Raw genomic sequence first — 21955 nt, forward strand, 5'->3', positions numbered from 1 at the left:
TAATAAGATACTAGCAAATCGAATTCAACAGCATATAAAAAGAATTATTCACCATGATCAAGTGGGATTCATTCCTGGGATGCAGGGCTGGTTCAACATTCGCAAATCGATCAACGTGATACATCACATTAACAAAAAAAAAGAGAAGAACCATATGATCCTGTCAATCGATGCAGAAAAGGCCTTTGACAAAATCCAGCACCCTTTCTTAATAAAAACCCTTGAGAAAGTCGGGATAGAAGGAACATACTTAAAGATCATAAAGGCCATTTATGAAAAGCCCACAGCTAACATCATCCTCAACGGGGAAAAACTGAGAGCTTTTTCCCTGAGATCAGGAACACGACAGGGATGCCCACTGTCACCGCTGCTGTTTAATATAGTGCTGGAAGTTCTAGCATCAGCAATCAGACAACAAAAGGAAATCAAAGGCATCAAAATTGGCAAAGATGAAGTCAAGCTTTCGCTTTTTGCAGATGACATGATATTATACATGGAAAATCCGATAGACTCCACCAAAAGTCTGCTAGAACTGATACATGAATTCAGCAAAGTTGCAGGATACAAAATCAATGTGCAGAAATCAGTTGCATTCTTATACACTAACAATGAAGCAACAGAAAGACAAATGAAGAAACTGATCCCATTCACAATTGCACCAAGAAGCATAAAATACCTAGGAATAAATCTAACCAAAGATGTAAAAGATCTGTATGCTGAAAACTATAGAAAGCTTATGCAGGTAATTGAAGAAGATATAAAGAAATGGAAAGACATTCCCTGCTCATGGATTGGAAGAATAAATATTGTCAAAATGTCAATACTACCCAAAGCTATCTACACATTCAATGCAATCCCAATCAAAATTGCACCAGCATTCTTCTCGAAACTAGAACAAGCCATCCTAAAATTCATATGGAACCACAAAAGGCCCCGAATAGCCAAAGTAATTTTGAAGAAGAAGACCAAAGCAGGAGGCCTCACAATCCCAGACTTTAGCCTCTATTACAAAGCTGTCATCATCAAGACAGCATGGTATTGGCATAAAAACAGACACATAGACCAATGGAATAGAATAGAAACCCCAGAACTAGACCCACAAATGTATGGCCAACTCATCTTTGACAAAGCAGGAAAGAACATCCAATGGAAAAAAGACAGTCTCTTTAACAAATGGTGCTGGGAGAACTGGACAGCAACATGCAGAAGGTTGAATCTAGACCACTTTCTCACACCATTCACAAAAATAAACTCAAAATGGATAAAGGACCTGAATGTGAGACAGGAAACCATCAAAACCTTAGAGGAGAAAGCAGGAAAAGACCTCTCTGACCTCAGCCGTAGCAATCTCTTACTCGGCACATCCCCAAAGGCAAGGGAATTAAAAGCAAAAGTGAATTACTGGGACCTTATGAAGATAAAAAGCTTCTGCACAGCGAAGGAAACAACCAACAAAACTAAAAGGCAACCAACGGAATGGGAAAAGATATTTGCAAATGACACATCGGACAAAGGGCTAGTATCCAAAATCTATAAAGAGCTCATCAAACTCCACACCCGAAAAACAAATAACCCAGTGAAGAAATGGGCAGAAAACATGAATAGACACTTCTCTAAAGAAGACATCCGGATGGCCAACAGGCACATGAAAAGATGCTCAACGTCGCTCCTTATCAGGGAAATACAAATCAAAACCACACTCAGATACCACCTCACGCCAGTCAGAGTGGCCAAAATGAAGAAATCAGGAGACTATAGATGCTGGAGAGGATGTGGAGAAACAGGAACCCTCTTGCACTGTTGGTGGGAATGCAAATTGGTGCAGCCGCTCTGGAAAGCAGTGTGGAGGTTCCTCAGAAAATTAAAAATAGACCTACCCTATGACCCAGCAATAGCACTGCTAGGAATTTATCCAAGGGATACAGGAGTACTGATGCATAGGGGCACCTGTACCCCAATGTTTATAGCGGCACTCTCAACAATAGCCAAATTATGGAAAGAGCCTAAATGTCCATCAACTGATGAATGGATAAAGAAATTGTGGTTTATATACACAATGGAATACTACGTGGCAATGAGAAAAAATGAAATATGGCCTTTTGTAGCAACATGGATGGAACTGGAGAGTGTGATGCTAAGTGAAATAAGCCATACAGAGAAAGACAGATACCATATGGTTTCACTCTTATGTGGATCCTGAGAAACATAACAGAAACCCATGGGGGAGGGGAAGGAAAAAAAAAAAAAAAAAAAAAAAAAGAGGTTAGAGTGGGAGAGAGCCAAAGCATTAGAGACTGTTAAAAACTGAGAACAAACTGAGGGTTGATGGGGGGTGGGAGGGAGGGCAGGGTGGGAGGGAGGGCAGGGTGGGTGATGGGTATTGAGGAGGGCACCTTTTGGGATGAGCACTGGGTGTTGTATGGAAACCAATTTGACAGTAAATTTCATATATTAAAAAATTAAAAAAAAAATAAATAAATAAATATAAGATGCCCAGTCAAATTTGAGTTTCAGATAAACAATAAGCTACTTTTTAGTGTAAGGATGTCCCACGCAATATGTGAGACATTCCTATATTGTTATCTGCTATATCTGGCAACATGAAGTGAGGTCCCAGCTGCAAGAAGCTTGTCATAAGTGTCTCTGAAACTTATAATTTCTTTACTAAAAGCTTTTAACATCAAATGGGAGGTGGCTAGAAGTAAATGAGAGTTGCCTTAAATTCATAAGGTATGGCATAAAAGCAATTTGGTTTTTAGTGAAAATGTTACCTAGTCATTAAAACATCACTTTAGGGGCGCCTGGGTGGCTCAGTCGGTTGAGTGTCCGGCTTTGGCTCAGGTCATTATCTCACGGTTTGTGAGTTCGAGCCCCACGTCGGGCTCTGTGCTGACAGTTCGGAGCCTGGAGCCTGTTTCGGATTCTGTGTCTCCCTCTCTGCTCCTCCCCTGTTCGTGCTCTGTCTCTGTCTCTCAAAAATAAATAAATAAACATTAAAAAAAACAACAACAAACATCACTTTGAGGGGCAACTGGATGGCTCAGTTGGTTGGGCGTCTGACTTTGGCTCAGGTCATTATCTCACAGCTTGTGAGTTCGAGCCCGGTGTTGGGCTCTGTGCTGACAGCTCAGAGCCTCGAGCCTGCTTTGGATTCCGTGTCCCTCTCTTGTTCTGCCCTCCCCTGCTTGAGCTCTGTCTATCTCTCTTTCTCTGTCTCAAGAATAAATAAAACATTTTTAAAAATTAAAAAAAAAATACAACCTCACTTTAAAACTGAGGAAGACTTAGTTCCAGTCCATTCTACTATGGTCATGGACTGGGTATGAGATTTTGAGTTAATCATTTATCTTATTTCATAGTCCAAAGGCACAAATGCTTGTAAAATGTGTCCATAAAAAATGCCACCAAGGGGGTGCCTGGGTGGCTCAGTCAGTTAAGTGTTTGACTTTGGCTCAGGGCATGGTCTCATGTTTAATGGGTTCGAGCCCTGCATCAGGCTCTGTGCTGAGAGTGTGGAGTCAGCTTGGGATACTCTCTTTTTCTCTCTCTGCCCCTTCCCCATTTGTGCTCTCCTCTCTCCCTCTCTCTCTCTCTCTCAAAATAAATAAACTTTAAAAAAATGCCACCAGGAAAGAGGAAATGATGCCAACCAATTAAACTGACACAAGTCAAAAATACCATTGATTATAACACATGAATTTATTTCAGAGATATTAAAATGTGGGAGGGGCAGAAATGAATGACTCGGAATTGATAAAATATGATATTTTGACTTGCCTCATTTATAAAAAGAAAATAATTATCATTTTCTCTACTGAATACACATAAAGATCAAACCAGGAAATTAATCATCAGCTCTTATTTCTCAATGTAGTTTTGAATTGCACAACAGGAACTTTAGCTTCCAAGGTAGAATGTTTTCCAATGACTACTCCTGTTAAAGTAGCATAAAGGAAAGTTAAATTTTCCTATAGTCTTTTTAGGACAAATATTGTATGATTCCACTCATACAGAGTATCTAGAAGAGTCAAAATTGGGGTGTCTGGCTAGCTCAGTCAGCGGAGCATGTAACTCTTGATCTCAAGGTCATAAGTTCAAGCCCCACATTGGACGTGGAGCCTACTTAAAATTAATTTTTTTTTAATTAAAAAAATAGTCAAAATCATAGAAACAGAAAGTATGAAGGGGGTTACCAGCATTTGAGGAGAGGAAAATGGGTAATTAGTATATAGTGGGTATAGCATTTTGGTATTGCAAGATGAGAAATTTCTAGAGATCTATGGCACAGTAATGTCAAAGTCTTCAATGCTACTAAACTGTACACTTAAAAATGGTTAAGATTCTAAATTTAACATAATGTGTGTTTTACAACAATAAAAAACATTCTTACAGTCTTTTAAGAAAGATTCTTTCCTATGTGGGTCAAAGCTAACTCAGTCCCTCAGTCCTTTTTTTTTGAGAGAGAGAAAGCACAAGCAGGGCAGAGACGGGGAGAGCAAGAGAGGGAGAGAATCTTAAGCAGGCTCCATACATGTCCCATTAACTCACTCAGTCTTTTGATCTACTGGGTGAAGAATTATCTTTATGATTATCATGCATCAGAGCCCAATGTAATTTAAACAGAAAGTAGATGAATTCATGAATTGGTATCATCTACCTACTCACTCATTCTTTGATCCATCCGTTGATTCATTCATTCATCCACCCATTTATTCATCCAATTATCCACCCAATATTTACTGAATTTCTATTTTATTCCAGGTACTGGGATATACTTTGAGAAAACAAAGATGAAAAAGTGCTTGTGTTCAAGGAGATGCCCCAAAAAAGTACTACAATGCCTTACTTACTTAAAAGATTGGGATTTTGCATCTCAAATCTATGAAAAATAGCTCATGTCTTCCCCTGCACCCCCCACATAGAATGCTCTCCTTTCCCCCACTGACTATTCAAATCCCATCAATTTTTTCAGAAGTCATTTCAAATCATCCTGTGCTATGAAGTCTTTCCCAAACTCCTAAATTGCTTATGGTATGTAATTTGGCTCCTAATTGGGCATTGGATAAGTAAAACACACAATGTATTAGATGGTTATACAAGTTAGAAGAGAAATCAAGCAGAAAGAAGGAATATGACTATTGGGATGAGGAGGTTGACATTTTAAATAAGGGGTAGCCAGTGAAAGTCTCAATCAAAAGCAGAATTTTCAGAAGTGACTTGAATTAAGTGAGGCATGAGCCATGTATTTGGGGGAGGGGTATTCCAAGCAAAGAGAATAGTTAGTAAATAGCCCTGGGTGGCAGTATGCCTAGTATGTGAGAGGAATAGAAGGGAAACCATTGTGGTTGTAATGGAGTGAATAAGGGGTGAAGTTGGGAAATGAAGTCAGAGAGGAAATGAATCCAGGTCATGTAGGGCCTGTGGGTTTTACTAAGAACTTTGGCTTTTTTTCCGAATGGGACAGATATCATTGGAGGATTCAGGCTGAGAAGTGACATGATCAGAATTATTTATTTTTTCTTATTGTTAATATAATCTCTTTGCTCTCTCTGTTGGGAATAGACTTTGGAGGTCGGGAGCATGGGACATCTTTGCAAGGAGACCATTTAGGAGGATATTGCAATAATTTAATCAAGAAATAATGATGACTAGAACCTACTGGTGGCAGTGAGGGTAGAGAGAAGTAGTTGAATTTGGAATATATTTAGAAATAGAGCCCTTAGAGTTTGTTGATGAATCAGACACGGGTGTGAAAAAAAGAGTCAAGGATCACACCTGGGCAACCAGAAGGATGAAGCTGCCACTACCTGAGATTGGGAAGATTGTGGGAGGTACAGAATTTGCAGAAAACATTGTGAGCTTAGTTTTGTAGGTGTTAAATTTGAGAAGAGTACCAGACCTGTAAGTGGAGATGATGACTGGGCAGTTGAATGGAAGAATCTGGAGTTCAGAGGAGATGTGAAGTTTGGAATATATAAATGGCATTTACAACCATGATACTGGGTGAAATCAACTAATGAGAAAAAACTAGGTAGAAAACTAGGTAAAAAAGAAAAAAGAGAAAAGATCCAAGAGCTGAGATTGTGGAGATGGCTCTGTAATTATCTCCATCAGAGCAGAACACTCTGACCTGTTAGAAAGAAGTGCTATTCAAGACTTCATGATCCTTAAAACTTAAGATATGATAGGAAATCCTCTGGAGTGGAAATTACAAATGTTCACTGGGTGTTTGGGGCATTAAGGAGAAAATAGAAAAGAGAGAGCTTTGGAGATCAAAATAGAGGGCTTTGGGAGCATTTTGCACACCTGTAAGCATGCAGAGTGGGCACCAATATGTAAAATTCTCCTTAAAAGTAAGCAAGAATAAAATGAATATAAAAAACAATTTGGTAACTGAACAAGAACCAATGTCACAAGGTGTGACTGACACCAATTCTCTGCTACCAACTGGTGTCCTGTAATGCTGATATAACACCCAGAATTAATGCAGACCCCACACATTGCCCCCACTTCAGATGCTAACCACAAATGGGGTCCCCAGGACATCTGCACTTCTAAACAGCTGGTTACAAATCAGGGGTCTCATGACCCTTCCCCAGGTTTTATAATTTGCTAGAATTTTCAGAACTCAGGAAAGTCTCATACTTCCAATTATAGTTTAATTATAAAGAATGCAGATCTGACCAATGAAGAGAGTCATACACCAAACTTGGGACATAAGGCAGAGCTTCCACGCTATCTCCTCATGGAATCCAGGCATGTTACCTTCGCAGCACATCAATGTATTCACGAAACAGGAAGTTCCACCAGGCCCCTGTGCAATAGTTGTACATGTCAACTTGATTGGGCCATGAGGTACCAAGATATTGGGTGTTTATGTACACACGTGTGTGTGTGTGTGTGTGTGTGTGTGTGTGTGTGTAATTTGGCCCCTAAACATTTTACACAAAAATCAATTCTAAATGGATGGTAGACCTTTTTATAAAAGGTAAAATAGTAAAGCTTTAAAAAAACATTAAAACAACTTAAAACTGAGTAGGCAAAGATTTCTTTTAAAACAGTACAGAACACTCACATAATGGAAAAAAACTGAATTGAGCTATATTAAAATTACAAACTTATGTTCATCAAAAAGCACCATAATAGGAGTTAAAACACAACTCGCAGAAAGAACATTTGTAATATAAATATCCAACAAGAGATTTTTATCTAGAATATATAAATAGCTCCTACAAATCAACAAGAAAAAAAATGGCTAGCTGATAGAAATGGGCAACAGACATGCTTACAAAAGAGAACACTTAAATGGCCAGTAAACATTTGAAACAGTGCTTGACTTCATTAACCATGAGAGAAATGCAAGTTGAAACCACACCCAAATCAAAATACACCAGAAAGTCTAAAATTATAAAAGACAGAAATAACAAATGTTGGGTAGGATGCAGAACAACTAGAACTGTCACACTGTTAGTTGTGAGCCACCCCAGTATTATCTGCTAACCCAGCCTATATATAAGATTTTATTTATTTACTTTTTAAGTAAACGTTCCACTCAACATGGAGCTTAAACTCATGACCCCGTGATCAAGAGTCACATGCTCCTCCAACTGAGCCAGCCAGGCAACCCCTGGGCTTTGCTTTAAAATCATCTAGTGAGAGTGGGGCACTTGGGTGGCTCAGTCAGTTGAGCGTCTGACTTTGGCTCAGGTCATGATCTCACAGTTTGTGAGTTTGAGACCACGTTGGGCTCTGTGCTGACAGCTCAGAGCCTGGAGCCTGCTTTGGATTCTGTGTCTCCCTCCCTCTCTGCTCCTCACCCACTCACGCTGTGTCTCTCTCTGTCTCTCAAAAATAGATAAAAATGTTTTAAAAAACTTAAAAAATCATCTAGTGAGAGGAAAGAGGCAGTAGGTAGAGTATAAATGAAACTATATGGACCTTATGCTGATAAATGTTGAAAATCTGTGATGAATACATGAAAGTTCATTATATTGCATTCTCTATTTCTGTATTATGTTTGAAAAGTAAAACACTTTGCTATCACAACAGAGTAATAACAATTTATATAAGTCCTAACAATTCCATTGTAAGTTATACAACCAAGGAAAATATGTACATATGTTCACCAAACTACATGTACGAGAACTTTCTCAGTGGCACTATTCATAATAGCCCAAAACTGGAAATAACTCCAATGCCCATCAACAGAAGAATGACTAGTTACATCAACTGCGGTTTATTTAGACAGTACAATACAAAAGTAGGAATGAGAATGTCTACAACTTCACAAAACATGGATGAGTCTTACAAAAATAATGATGAGTGAAAGAAGCTAGACACAGTCCTTACTGACAGTAGGATTCTATTTATGTAAAATACAAAAAAACAGGCAAAACTAATCCATGTGTTAGCAGTCAAAAGAGTGGTTTCTCTTTGGAGGCGGTAGTTACTGGAAGGGGACACAACAGAGAAAATTCCTGCTTTGTTGTTTTTTTTTAAAATGTTTATTTATTATTAAGAGACAGAGGGAGGCAGAGCACGAGAATGGGAGGGGCAGAGAGAGGAGGAGACACAGAGTCGGAAGCAGGCTCCAAGCTCTGAGCTGTCAGCACAGAACCCGATGCGGGGCTTGAATTCACAAACGGCGAGATCATGACCTGAGCTGAAGTCAGAGGCTCAACTGACTGACTCACTCAGGCGCCCCTGCTTTTTGTTTTTTTGTTTTTCAGTTTTATTCATTTTGAGAGAGAGAGAGAGAAAGAGAGAGAGCATACGTGTGCACATGCAAGTGAGGGAGGAGCAGAGAGAGAATCCCAAGCAGGCTTAGCATTGTCAGCGTGTAGCCTGTTGCAGGGCTAGAACTCAGAAACCTTGAGATCATGACCTGAGCCGAAGTTAAATGCTTAATGGACTGAGTCACCCAGGTGATCCCCCCAAATCCTGTTTTTTGATCTGGATGCTGATTACATGTGTATGCTCCACTTGGGAGTATTCATCAATTGTATTTTTGTGTGCACTTTTATCATGTGTGTTACAATTCAATAAAGTGTAAAACAAAACAAAAATACTATCCAATCTTCTAGAAGATCGTGGCTCAGAATGTAACTACAGTTATTCTGTCTAATGGCTGTGTTAATGACAAGTCAAATTTGGGTTATTTCTTTTACATGCTCAAGTGGAAGTAGCTAGCTAAAGTAAGGCTGAGGCCAATCCTTCAGTAAAATGAATATGATTGTTGATATTTCAGAGTTCAGATGTTCTCAGAGTGAGCCTTTTCTAAAATCCCTTTTCATATTTTGATTCTCCAATCTATAGGTACAAAATCAAGTTAAATTCTATTCACTTGGGAGCTTAATCATTTTATGACCTTTTGAAGATTTCTCAATCATGACTCCAGTTTTCAATATTCATTTCTATCTGGATTGATCCAAGGTGACCAGAAGTTATTTTTGAATTTTGCAAATTATGGAGCCCTTAGAGGCAGAAATTTATTTAATTTTTTTTAAAGTTTATTTGTTTATTCAGAGAGAGAGAGAGAGGGGGGGGGGAGAGAGAGAGAGCACACACGCATGCCAGTTGCAGAGGGGCAGAGAGAAAATCCCAAGCAGGCTCCACACTGTCAGCACAGAGCTGAATGTGGGGCTCAAACCCACAAACTGTGAAACCATGACCTGAGCCAAAACCAAGAGTTGGATGTTCAGCTGACTGAACCACCCAGAAACCCCATTAGAAGGAGAAATTTAAATGTAGGCTGTATAAATATTTTCATGCCAAGGTTATTATCAGAGATGTGAGAGAATTAACATGACATTCAATAATTTATGAGAAAAAAAAGTATTTTTTTTAAAGTAGGTTTCATATCCAGCCAAATGCAGGGCTTGAACTCAAGACCCTGAGAATAAGACCTGAGATCAAGAGTCAGATGCTTAACCAACTGATCTACCCAGGTGCCCCCCGAAAAAGCATTTCTAATACTGAATTGTTAGGACTTACATAAATTGTTGTTATTCTGTTGTGATAGCAAAGTATTTTACTTTTCAAACGTAATACAGAAATAGAGGATATAATATAAGGAACCCTCATGTATTTATCACAGATTTTCAATATTTATCAGCATAGGGTCCACATAGTTTCATTTATACTCAACCTACTATCTCTTTCCCCTCACTAGATGATTTTAAAGCAAAGCCCAGGGGCTGCCTGGTGGGCTCAGGTGGTGGAGCATGTGACTCTTGATTATGGGGTCATGAGTTTAAGCTCCATGTTGGGTGGAAAGTTTACTTAAAAAAAAAACAAAACTCCTGGGGCACCTGGGTGGCTCAGTCGGTTAAGCGTCAGACTTCGGCTCAGGTCATGATCTCACAGTCTGTGAGTTTTTTTTCTTTTTTTTTTCTTTTTAATTTTTTAAAGTTTATTTATTTATTTTGAGAGAGACAGAGACGGTGTGAGCCAGGGAGGGGCAGAGAGAGAAACAGAGAGACAAAATCCCAAGCAGGATCCACACTGCCAGCACAGAGCCCGATGCGGGACTCGAACCCGTGTAGGACGAGATCATGACCTGAGCTGAAGTTGGACGTTCAACCAACTGAGCCACCCAGGCGCCCCTTGATGATTCTTTCTTGTTGAGATTCTTCTGTTTTTGTAATTGACAGTTCTCCCTGTAATTGACATTGGGTGATAAGGTTCCCCCTACCAGCCTCCCCTTCTAGCACCCAGAGTCCACTTTAGTCAGGTTTCCCTTTATTAATTTTCACAGAGTAAAGTGTTACAGCTACTTTGGAAATACTTGATAAAAATTCCACCAGCAGAGTTATTCTGCCTGTTCCCACCTATCTCCTTTCTGAGTGGTCAAGTTTCACCCTATGGGGATTGGAGGCCAGGTGGGGGCAGAGACCTGAGGAGTACAAGATTTGAGTACACGTTTTGCTTCTAGCTCAGCAACATATGTAAAGCTTCTAGTCTTGGGAAGCTTTCCTTTAGTAAACATATTGCCTATTACCTTGAATCAACTTCTAAAAGATACTAGTTTATTATTATTATTAAGAAAGTAATACACACTTACTGCAGATTATATTTTAAAAACTGAAAAGTTGGGCACCTGGGTGGCTCAGTCGGTTGGGTGTCCAATTTCAGCTCAGGTCATGATCTCATGGTTTGTAAATTTGAGCCCCACTTAGGGCTCTCTGCTGTCATCACAGAGCCTGCTTTGGGTCCTCTGTCCCCCTGTCTCTATCCCCACCCCTCTCTCATGCATACCCTTTCTCTCTCAAAAATAAACATTAAAAAAAGTTTAAAAAAAAAAACAAACAGAAAAGTTGATAGGGCCATCCATAATTCCATTACCCAGAGAAAATGATAATTAATATTTCTTGTGTATTTTTTTCTCTTGCAATTAGCAATAAAACTCTACAGAATGATTTAATTGAAATATCATCTGAAATTTTCAATCCTTTACATATGTTTAAAATGTATGAAGTAATATGGGATTGTGCAGTTTTGCATAGTACTTCTAAAATTTTTGGTGACAGGAGAGTATGTATAAATCAACAAAATGCGGGGAGCCTGGGTGGCTCTGTCAATTGAGCATCCAACTCAGGGTCAGGTCACAATCTTGCAGTCCCTGAGTTTGAGTCCCGCGTCGGGCTCTGTGCCGACAGCCTGGAGCCTCCTTCAGATTCTGTGTCTCCTTCTCTCTCTGCCCCCATGCCCCTACTCTCTGTCCATCTCTCTCTCTCTCTCTAAAAATAAATAAACATTAAAAAATTTTTTTTAAAAAGTCAACAAAATGCAGGCTGCTTGCTCTGTGGGTTAGCTGAGGTCAGAGAATAGTCTTAGTCATTTTGTAATTTGAAAGTTAATATACATTTTAACTGAAAATATTGGTAAGTGACCATTTGGTCTAAATGTTTTCCTCTTTACAAAGTATATTTTTCCAGAAGTAAATAATGTGTTCTTATCTATAGAGTAGCATGCCATTCATTTTGACCTTAAATGTCTATAAAAATTATGCAATTTGGCAGGCAGGTCTGACAGTCCTAGGTCAACCAAATGTTTTGTAGATTAATAATGATAGCTATGCTCTTCATTAATCAGCTTAGCTGGGAATATCCTGAGTTCAGAGTCGTACAGTGGTTGTTGGATGTACCTTTAGGCAAATTTATTTTTGTAGCGGTTGGCAATATAAAAAAAAAAAGACAAAGGCAGTGGTTTCCACTTCACTGAAAATAAAAGCAATATTTATCTTAAGAGCAGTGCTCATTACACTTTACATTATTCTATTTAGATGACAAGCTATTATTAACAGGAAGCAAAATGCTATTCACAGTACATGTTACAGGATCATCATTAACTGTGCAAGACTAGTGTTTTTGTAGCCTTTCAGACATACGCTCCAATTTGGCTTGGTTATCCCTGCTGTTTTCTAAGCTTGCTTGATGTATTTTAGGGTGTAGATAGATCTCAAACAGGAAACAAAAAGATCTTTCTTGTTTGGAATTGCCAGGTCCTTGCTATAGCGGGAGTTTTTTGGAAAACCCATTTAAACAGTGAAACTTCATGTTTTGAGATTTTATAATAATGACAATAAAGCGTACACATTAAACTATTTTTTTATTACCCATTTTCAATTAATTCAATCATTTGGGACATTACTGTAGGGTATATATTCGTTGGTTTTATATCTCAAAAGATAAGTTTCTCATTGACTAGGGAAGGGTATAAACATGTAAAACCTGAAACATCACAAAAGAAACTAAAAGAAGTTGTAACAATCCTTCTTACTATTCAAATTGTACTGGCAGTACTAGCCAATGCAGTGAGGTCAGAAAAGGAAAAGAAAGGACAAAACTGTTATTATTTGCTGATAATACAACTGTTTAACTCCAAAGGCCAAGAGATTCAATTGACTTGTTATAGCTAGTAAGGCAATGTGGTGCCTGGGTGGCTCAGTTTGTCAAGTGTCCAACTGGCTCAGTTGGTTAAGTGTTCAACATGGCTCAGGTCATGATCTCATGGTTTGTGAGTTTGAACACCACGCAGGGCTCTGTACTGACAGCTCAGAGCCTGGAGCCTACTTTGGATTCTGTGTCTCCTTCTCTCTCTGCCTCTCTCTCTCTCTAAAACAAATAAACATTTAGAAAAATTTAAAAAGAACTAGTAAGGGAGTGTAGTAAGGCAATTGAATAAAAGTTCAATATGCAAAACCTTTTCTATAGGTCAGTCAAAACCAATTGAGAAATGTGACATAAAGATTCTGTTCACAGTAACAAAAAAACTTATAAAATGTCTAGGAATAAACTCGATGAAAGAAACATATAAGGCACATAATTAACCTAACTATAAAGTTATTAAAGAACTAAAGTTCTAAATAAGGAGATATATGTACACCAGTTTTCAGGTTGAGCTGCCTGCATATTACATGGGTGTAAGTCATGTACAAATAATGAAATCCCAATTAAAATCCCAAAGGATTTTCATGGAACTTGTCAGGCTGATTTTAAAGTTCATTCATCAGAATACCCAGAACCTAGAACAGCACCTGGCAAATAAAAGGAGTGTACCAAATGTGTGGTGCTTGAATAATCAATGAATGAACAGCTTCAATAACTACCTATATGCAAATGACTCCCATATTCGTATTTGTACCCTGAAGTCATCCTCTGAGCTCCAGACCTGTATATTGAATTGCCTGCTTAACCTCTTCACTTGATTAGCAAGAAACCGATTTAGACTCATTACCCCTCTTGCAAATCCTGTCCTCTACTAGTCATCAAGATGAGTAAACTCAAAGCTGGGAGTCATCTGTAACCATTCAACTGTCCATTTACGATGGACATCCAAATCATCACAAATCCTGTTGAGTTTATCTGCTGAAATTTTCCTGAGTCCCTCTGTGTCTCTCATCTATATTGCCACCACGGTCTGTCATAATTTCTTCCCCATTCTAGTGAATAACTTCCTAACTAGTTTCTTCTCCTCAAACTCAGTACTTTTCCTTCTGCTGCCTTCCTACCTCAAAACATGGTCAGGATTTTCATTGCTTTTAGGATTAATTCCAAGTTCTTCACCGTGGCTTACAAAGTTTGGCCTGGCCTGGCCCCCACCTATGTCTTCAGAGTCATCTTCCATGACATTTGCCCTCACTTCTAAGCTTTGGCCACAATGACTTTTCAATTTTTGAAATATGTTATGTTCCCTCCTACCACAGGGCCTTTGCATATGCTATTCCTTCTGCCTGGAATCATCTCATTTCTTCCTTATCCTAATTAACTCTACTTCTCCTTAAGATCTCATCTCAATCATCTTAGGTACAATCCTCCTGATTCCCATCATACTCATATCACTCTGCTTCATAGCTCAAATTAAATTTACTTTACGTGGATGATATTCAGACTTCAAGCTTAATCAGAACAGCTTAAACATGTCTTTTTGTACTTACTATGGTTTCCCTAACCATGATGCTAGGGAGAATAAATAAATGGAAGAATGAAGGTATCTAGGTAAATATATGCACAATGACTTGAAATGGCCAGCAATCAATAGCTCTTCATTCAGTGAGTGAGGAGAAACTTAATCTGGTTCTAAGTAAGAAAGGATCATGGGCCAGAAAACCAACTGCAAGTGCTTTATGTTTAATTTCACATTTTGAAATTGTTTCCACAGGAAAGTCCCAATATTGACATCCGTGCATTACAATGAAAACCAGAAAGGATTCAAATATGAGGAGAGATTCATCCATGCAGATAATCAGGATTTGATTTATAATAAAAAATGATGAAGTAGATATTTCATACAATGCTCAGTTAAAAGCAAAAAAGAATATTTAAACAAGAACTTGAAATCATCTGTGTTTTAAAGATCTTGGTTTCACGTACCATAAATATAAAGATAAAATTTTCCATTATACTTCATCATTATGTAAGACTAGCTTAATTGAATAAGATGTTCATGCATAGTAAATTCATAAGTAAAATAAATAAGAATGGCTGACAGTTTATCTTGAGGAATTGATAGAAATTTTTGTTTTAGTTTTTAGAAGTTCTTTAGTTTTGATGAGTAACCTAAGATTTTTCAAGTTGCCTATATAATCATAACATAGATTCAAACTTACCTCACATATATTTATTCATTTCTTACAGCCCCCCAAAATTTTTAATAAGAGTAAAGAGATGCAACATAGCAGTTTTGATAATACTTTAAGCACCATTTATAACAAATGTTAGTTATTTGTTGACACAGATTAAATGCATTTTTCCTAATTTCTTTTTTAAAATAATTTTTTAAATGTTTATTTATTTTTGAGAGAGAGAGAAAGAGAGAGAGAGAGAGAGAGAACAAGCAAGGGAGAGTCAGAGGGAGAGGGAGACACAGAATCAGAAGCGGGCTCCAGGCTCCAAGCTGTCAGCGCAGAGCCAGATGCGGGGCTCGAACCCAGGAACTGTAAGATCATGACCTGAGCCGAAGTCCGACGCTTAACCTATTGAGCCACCCAGGTGCCCCATTTTTCCTAATTTCAGGGATTATTTAATTCCTTTGCAATGAAATCACCTATTCCATACCCATAAATATATCTGACACACTGATAAAAAGTAAAATGTAACACATTTCTCTATGTTTCTAGTTAACCAAAACTGTCGGGGAGATTTAATAAATATGCACATTGTGTAGTCTCTGACATAACCCAAGAGAATTATAAGATTATTCTGTTAAATTACTAAGCCTACATGAAGATTTCAAAATTAAGCAAATTTTTGAATATCCTTGTAACCACTCCACCTAACTTTATAAATTTATAATTTAGCCTTATCTCAATTAAAATTTTAGAACATTTGTTTTTCTAAACGGGTTTTTTTTTTTTTAATTTTTTTTTCAACGTTTTTTATTTATTTTTGGGACAGAGAGAGGCAGAGCATGAAGGGGGGGAGGGGCAGAGAGAGAGGGAGACACAGAATCGGAAACAGGCTCCAGGCTCCGAGCCATCAGCCCAGAGCCTGACGTGGGGCTCGAACTCACGGACCGCGAGATCGTGACCTGGCTGAAGTCGGACGCCCAACCGACTGCGCCACCCAGGCGCCCCTAAACGGGTTTTGATAAATGTATGACATGTATACACCAGTGCAGTATCCTACAAAGAAGTTTCATTGCTTTAAAATCCGCTGTGCTTTGTCTATGTATCCCTCCCCATAATCTCTAGCAACCACTAATCTCATGTCGCCATAGGTTTGCCTTTTCAACCATGTCATATAATTGGAATCATATAGTATACAGCCTTTACAGATTGGCTTTTTTCACTTAGTCGTGTTCATTTAAGTTTCTTCCGTGTATTTTCATGGTTTGAAAGCTCATTTCTTTTTACCACTGAACAATATTCCATTGTCTGGATATACTACAGTTTATTTATCAACTCTTCTACTGAAGGATATCTTGGATGCCTCCAAGTTTTTTTTTTTACCGCTTAGGTGAGACACCACCGCTGGAGGGGGCTGGAGGTCTGTATTTACCTTCCTCCACTTGGAAAGGTAGAGGGGGCTAGAGTTGGTATTTCCCTTCCCTCAGGTAGGTTTGGCTCTCATAAAATCCTAGCAGGTTGATAAAATAGACTGTGAAAATTAATAAAAGGAAACCTTGTCTAGAATGGAGTCAGGCGGCCAGCAGGGGGAGCTTTCGCATCCTGCCACAATTTGTCAATTGCAGATCCAACAGGAAGAGATGTACCTTTCAATTCTATTTTAACGGAAAAAAAAAAGGTTCTTCTTCTGCCCTGGCAACAGCCCAGCCAATGACGAACGGTCACAACCCAGCCAATGAAAAGCCACTATACTTTGAACTCCCAGTTTACTCCAATGGACTTTTTGTTTATAACAGCCTTGTAACTCCCCCCCCCCCCCCCCCCCCCCCCTTCATTTATAAAAGACCATTCCTCTCCTTTTTTCTACGGAGTTGCCTGTAGTTTTGCCTTGTTTTGTACTGTAGTTTCTGTGTCCCAGAATGCAATTCTCCACGACTCCCAACTAAACTTATTTGCTGGTAAAATAACTGGCAGGGTTTGTTTTTTTTTTAATTTTTATTTTTTTCAGTTTTATTTATTTAAGTAATCTTTACAGCCAACATGGAGCTTGAACTCTTGACCCGGAGATGAAGAGTCTCATGGTCTACCGACTGAGCCAGCCAGGTGCCCCTAGGAGTTTTATCTTTAAGGTTAGCAAGGTGTTGGTAAAATAATTTATCCTGAGGGGGAAAAAAATTCTCTAGTGTATTTCCGCATGGTTCCTTTTCGTCTACCCTTATTGGAAACACAAGGGGATTTTTCTTCAGTATTCAATGTAAGTACCTATTAGAGTTCTGGAATGGGGTGGGGCTTACAACTCACAAAAGTATGAGGACTCTCCTATGACTTGGTCCCCCTGGAGGTCTTACTTTTTGACTTGTGCGTAAGGAGCTGACAGCAATTCGTTAATAACAGTTTCAATTCTCCCACGCTGGTAGTTGTTTCCACAATGGTTACTGATTGTGAGTTTCTGCTCCGATAAATTGTGATTCTCTGTATCTGTTTGTCTCCACTTTTGGGGATAGTTGTTTGCCCTGTGCCCTCACTTTTCTAATGGACTGTGATAGTGGTGATTTATAACAAATATATTTGGTCTTTGTCCCAGGTCTGGCACAGAGCTCCTAAAACCCTTGGAATTTTCTAAGTGGTGAGAGCTAAGGTGTCTTTTGTTATGTTAATGACATTCTTAGCCTGAACCTAAGAATGGGAGCTGGTTGCCAGGGAACCAACCAAGAATACAGGAGTGGAAATTTCAGTTCCACCCTCTGACATCCAGACTGCACAAAGGAGCTGGAGGTTGAATCATTCACTTCTAGTGAATGATTTAATCAATCATGCCTCCGTAAGTAAGTCTCCATAGGATGGCGTTTAGAGAACTTCTGGGTTAGTGAGCACAGGGCTTTGGGGATAGTGGTACACTCAGAGAGGGCATGGAAACTCTGTGCCCTTTCCCTATACCTTGCCCTATGCATCTCCTTCATCTAGCTGTTCTTGAGTTCTATACTTTTATAATAAGCTCGTGACCTAGTAAGTTCTTTGAGTTCTGAGATCCCCTGTAGCAAATTAAGAACCCAAGAAGGGATCATTGGAATCTCTGATCTGTAGCTGGTAGGTTGAAGCACAGGTAATATCCTGGTTTTGCAAATGGCATCTGAAGTGGAGTGGGTGGTGGGGGAGGGGCAGTAATGTAGAACTGAACCCTTCTCCTTTGGAATCTGACGCTATCCAGGTAGATCGTGTCAGGATTGAGTTGAATTGTAGGACATGCAGCTGATGTCTGGAGAATTGCCTGTTGGTGTGGGAACCTCCCCACAACTAGACAGACACACATTGGGATTTGGTGATCAGGATTACCTTTTACAGATACAGTTTTACAGATTTACACCAAAAAATGGTTGTTGATTTTGCAGTTTGTTCAGCTTTCTACTCGTTAATTAGGATGTAGTGGTGACTTTGAAGCTCCTCACGTGTAGGATGAGAAACAGAAGTTGTATTTTTAAAATGCTCAAATTCACTCATAATCAGGAACTTTAAAATTGAGAAAAACAATAAACATGTTACAGACAGAGACACTAAGCGGGAGAAGAGGTTACGGGAAATCATACTCTCCTGTATTGATGGTGGAAATGTGAGTTGTTATAGTTTTCTGGAAAACAATTAGGCAGTATTTATTAAATGGTACATTTTTTTGTGACCTAACTCCTAACTCATTAGAATCACTTGAGGATCTCACTCTTATAAAGGAAAACATAATTAGGTAAGAATATGTGTACAAAGTTGTTGGCTGAGCGTCCCCCCCCTCCATACACACACACACACACACACACACACACACACACACAGGAAAGGGTCAGATCGTGATGTCCCAGGCATAATCTCCCTGGGAAGGCTTGTTTGGGTTTAGAGAAGTTCCCTGGAGAAGGGGTTAGATGTAAGCCATCAGCGGCCAGGACACTCACAGCATTTAGGGATGGGTGCACCAGGCTAGCAAAGGGGACAGCAACATCACAACTTGTAAAGGCATATTATGTGACCGTGAAAATAATGAATGAGATCAGTTTCAGTTGACTTGGAGACATTTCTGAAAAAAGCAAAGTTATATACAACGATCTCTCTTAGTAATGTAAACATTTTTTGTCTATGTGTTTGTATGTAAATTACTTGAGCATAGAGAAAGTATAGAACAGTATCCAATGAGTAGTTTGTATGTGATACCTGGGGAAGGAGAGTAAGTGTGAAGGTGATGCAGATAGAGATGCCAAGTAGAAGAGAATGTCAGGTGTAGGGCAATTTAAGGCAAAAAGGGGGCAAAAGAGATTGCACTTTGATTATAATTAAAAAACAATAAATGGAGAAATGACTTTAAATGTTTGGTGGTAAAACCTGACATTGGTGCTTCTGTCCAAGTTGGGCATACTTTACTCCCTGCGCAGCTGTAACCTGGGGAAGGAAGATTTACATCTTGGGCATTTTTTACCATCTGTAGTGAGTTGAATGGTGTTGCCCCCTACGCCCCACACCTGCGAATGTGGTGTTATTTGAAAATAGGGTCTTTGCAGATGTAATTAAGGATCTTAGGATGCCATCGTTCTGGATTTCGGGTGGGCCTAAAATTTTTTTTTTAATGTTTGTTTATTTTTGAGAGAGAAAGACAGAGTGCAAGCAGGGAAGGGGTAGAGGGAGTCACAGAATCCGAAGCAGGCTCCGGGTTCTGAGCTCAGCACAGAGCCCCAAGCGGGGCTCGAACCCACGAATTGTGAGATCATGACCTGAGCTGAAGTCGGACGCTTAATCGACTAAGCCACCAGGTGCCCCTGCAATAACTAGTTTCTTAATAAGAGAAAGGAAAAGGAGATTTGTGACCCTGAGAGAAGAGAAGGCCTGTGAAGGTGGAGGCAGAGATTGCCGGGTTGGGTGTATGTGCCAAGGATTGCCAAGAGCCGCCAGAAACTAGAAGAGGCAGGAATGATTGTCCCCTGGAGCCCCTGTAGGCAGTGTAGCCCTGACGACATCTTGATTTCAGATTTGTTAATGGCAGCCCTACCCAAGTCCTACAGCATCCATGTCACAGATGCTTTATCACAGGGTTAGATGGTATTCACAGGCAGGGGCAATAGTTTGCCCACTATTTTATATTCTTCACGCTACATAGGTGTTTTGCTGCTGCTTGTGTGTGTTAGTACAAATCAATAGAAACTGTGCCACATTTACTTGGACATGTGCAGCTGGTTGGAAATTTGAGACCATGAAGAAAGGTTATGCATTTGCTTTAAAAACTTACCTCTCTGATATGTACATATCTTTAATAATGTGCAGGAGAAGATAAATATAAATATAGATGAGGAAAATGAACTTACTGATAGGAAACATGGAAGACATATTAAGAAAAGATTTACTAAAGGACAACATTGGCCAACAATGTATAAAAAATGTCTATGTCGTTAATAATTTTAAAAATGCAAATTATTAAAAGGAGTCCATTTTCAGCTATTAAGTTGGCAAAAAACTAGTGCTGGCCAAAGTTCAGGAAAACGAGTACTTGTACACACTGTGGTCAGAGTATTTTGATGCAACATTTCTGGAAGACTTAATTAAGACAATGTACATTAATATAGTCTTTCCATTTCAAATAAATACTTAGGCCCAGAAATCATAATTCTATTTATTTATTCTGAGGAAGTAATCTGGATATGGGAAAAGGATATATACAAGATGTTCACTGAGTTTTTGCTTATACTGGTACAAAAATTAAAACCAGCCTAAAAGTATACTAATAAAAGCTCATTGGCTAAATTATGGTAGAATCTCTACAACTGAAATTTCTTTAGGAATTAAAAATGATGTAGTAGTAGAATATGTAGTGATTGTACATGTTTATGATGTGCATCTTAGGTAAAAGGAACAGATTCTAAAGCAACATCCTATGTTAATACATTTTGGCAAAGCATATACAGAAAACAAACTGAAAAGATGCATATAAAATGTTAACAGTGGTTATTTCTGGGTAGTGGGACTACATTTGACTTTATTTTCCTCGTCTGTGTGTGATTCACATTTTAAAAATTTTCTATTACCACATAATGTTTATGAATGATTTGAATAATTATGTAATAATTTTATACAATTGCTTTTTAAGAAATAAAAATAATATTAAAAAAAAGTCTCACTGGCTAGGTGATCAGCTCCTTGAGGTCAGGAACTGTAAATAAATCTTTTTTTTTTTTTTAATACTTCTAATACCATTGACTGTTGTGTCTGGCAAACAAAAAGAAGTCACTTAACACTTCTCAAAATGAAATTTTAATACTTCAAGCAAAAGCTACAGGGCTAAACTAGGATTTTCGTTATAAATATTTTCTCAGTGTGATTTCTTAATAGGAAATTATCAAGTTGATTGATTTCCCTCTAAGTCACAATTTATTACAGGTAATGGTATGGCACTGCTTTTAGTGCTTTTCTTACTAATTATCTCTCCAATAAAAGGCTTGATCTATATGTAGGAGTAGTTTTCATGGACTGCATTTGCTTTTATGAGTATTACTGTATATTTAATAAATAAGTATATAAATTTACTTGTAATCTAAAGACACAAGCTGACATTGGGTTCAGATACATTTAAAATCAAATTTTGTAAGTAAGTGGCAAAAATTTCCAAGGATTATGGGATACCATAGTTATTAAGCGGAAACACTTAACTACATGATAAAAAAAAATTATAAAGATATCACATGTTTAAGCTTGCCTTTTCCTTCAGATCAAGAGATAGGTTTATTTAGACAGCTGAAACAGAGCCCTGTAAGAGGTGTTTAGTCTCCTTGACTATTCCCCCAAGATTATCAGGAAGGAATGAATAACTGATTGGATGTTTGACAGGGCCTGCGTTAATTATGCAAGTGATTTTTGTACATG

The 21955-nt window shown here is 38.5% G+C and overlaps 1 long non-coding RNA gene across 5 annotated transcripts in view; it reads left to right on the forward strand.

The window, feature by feature from the left end:
• Positions 1 to 21955, forward strand: part of LOC122215813 — an 80948-nt gene that overhangs the window by 34958 nt on the left and 24035 nt on the right. Inside the window, exon 1 of one of the 5 annotated variants that reach the window (XR_006200545.1) lies at positions 16964 to 17321. The exons of 2 other annotated variants lie outside the window; for them this stretch is intronic. This is a non-coding gene — a long non-coding RNA (uncharacterized LOC122215813). Of the gene's footprint in view, positions 1 to 16963; positions 17322 to 17712; positions 17893 to 21955 lie in introns of those variants that run through there. 2 more of the 5 variants (XR_006200544.1, XR_006200546.1) reach the window with 2 other exon arrangements.

The sequence above is a fragment of the Panthera leo genome, chromosome A3 (genome assembly GCF_018350215.1).
Source record: "Panthera leo isolate Ple1 chromosome A3, P.leo_Ple1_pat1.1, whole genome shotgun sequence".
Lineage (NCBI taxonomy): Eukaryota > Metazoa > Chordata > Mammalia > Carnivora > Felidae > Panthera > Panthera leo.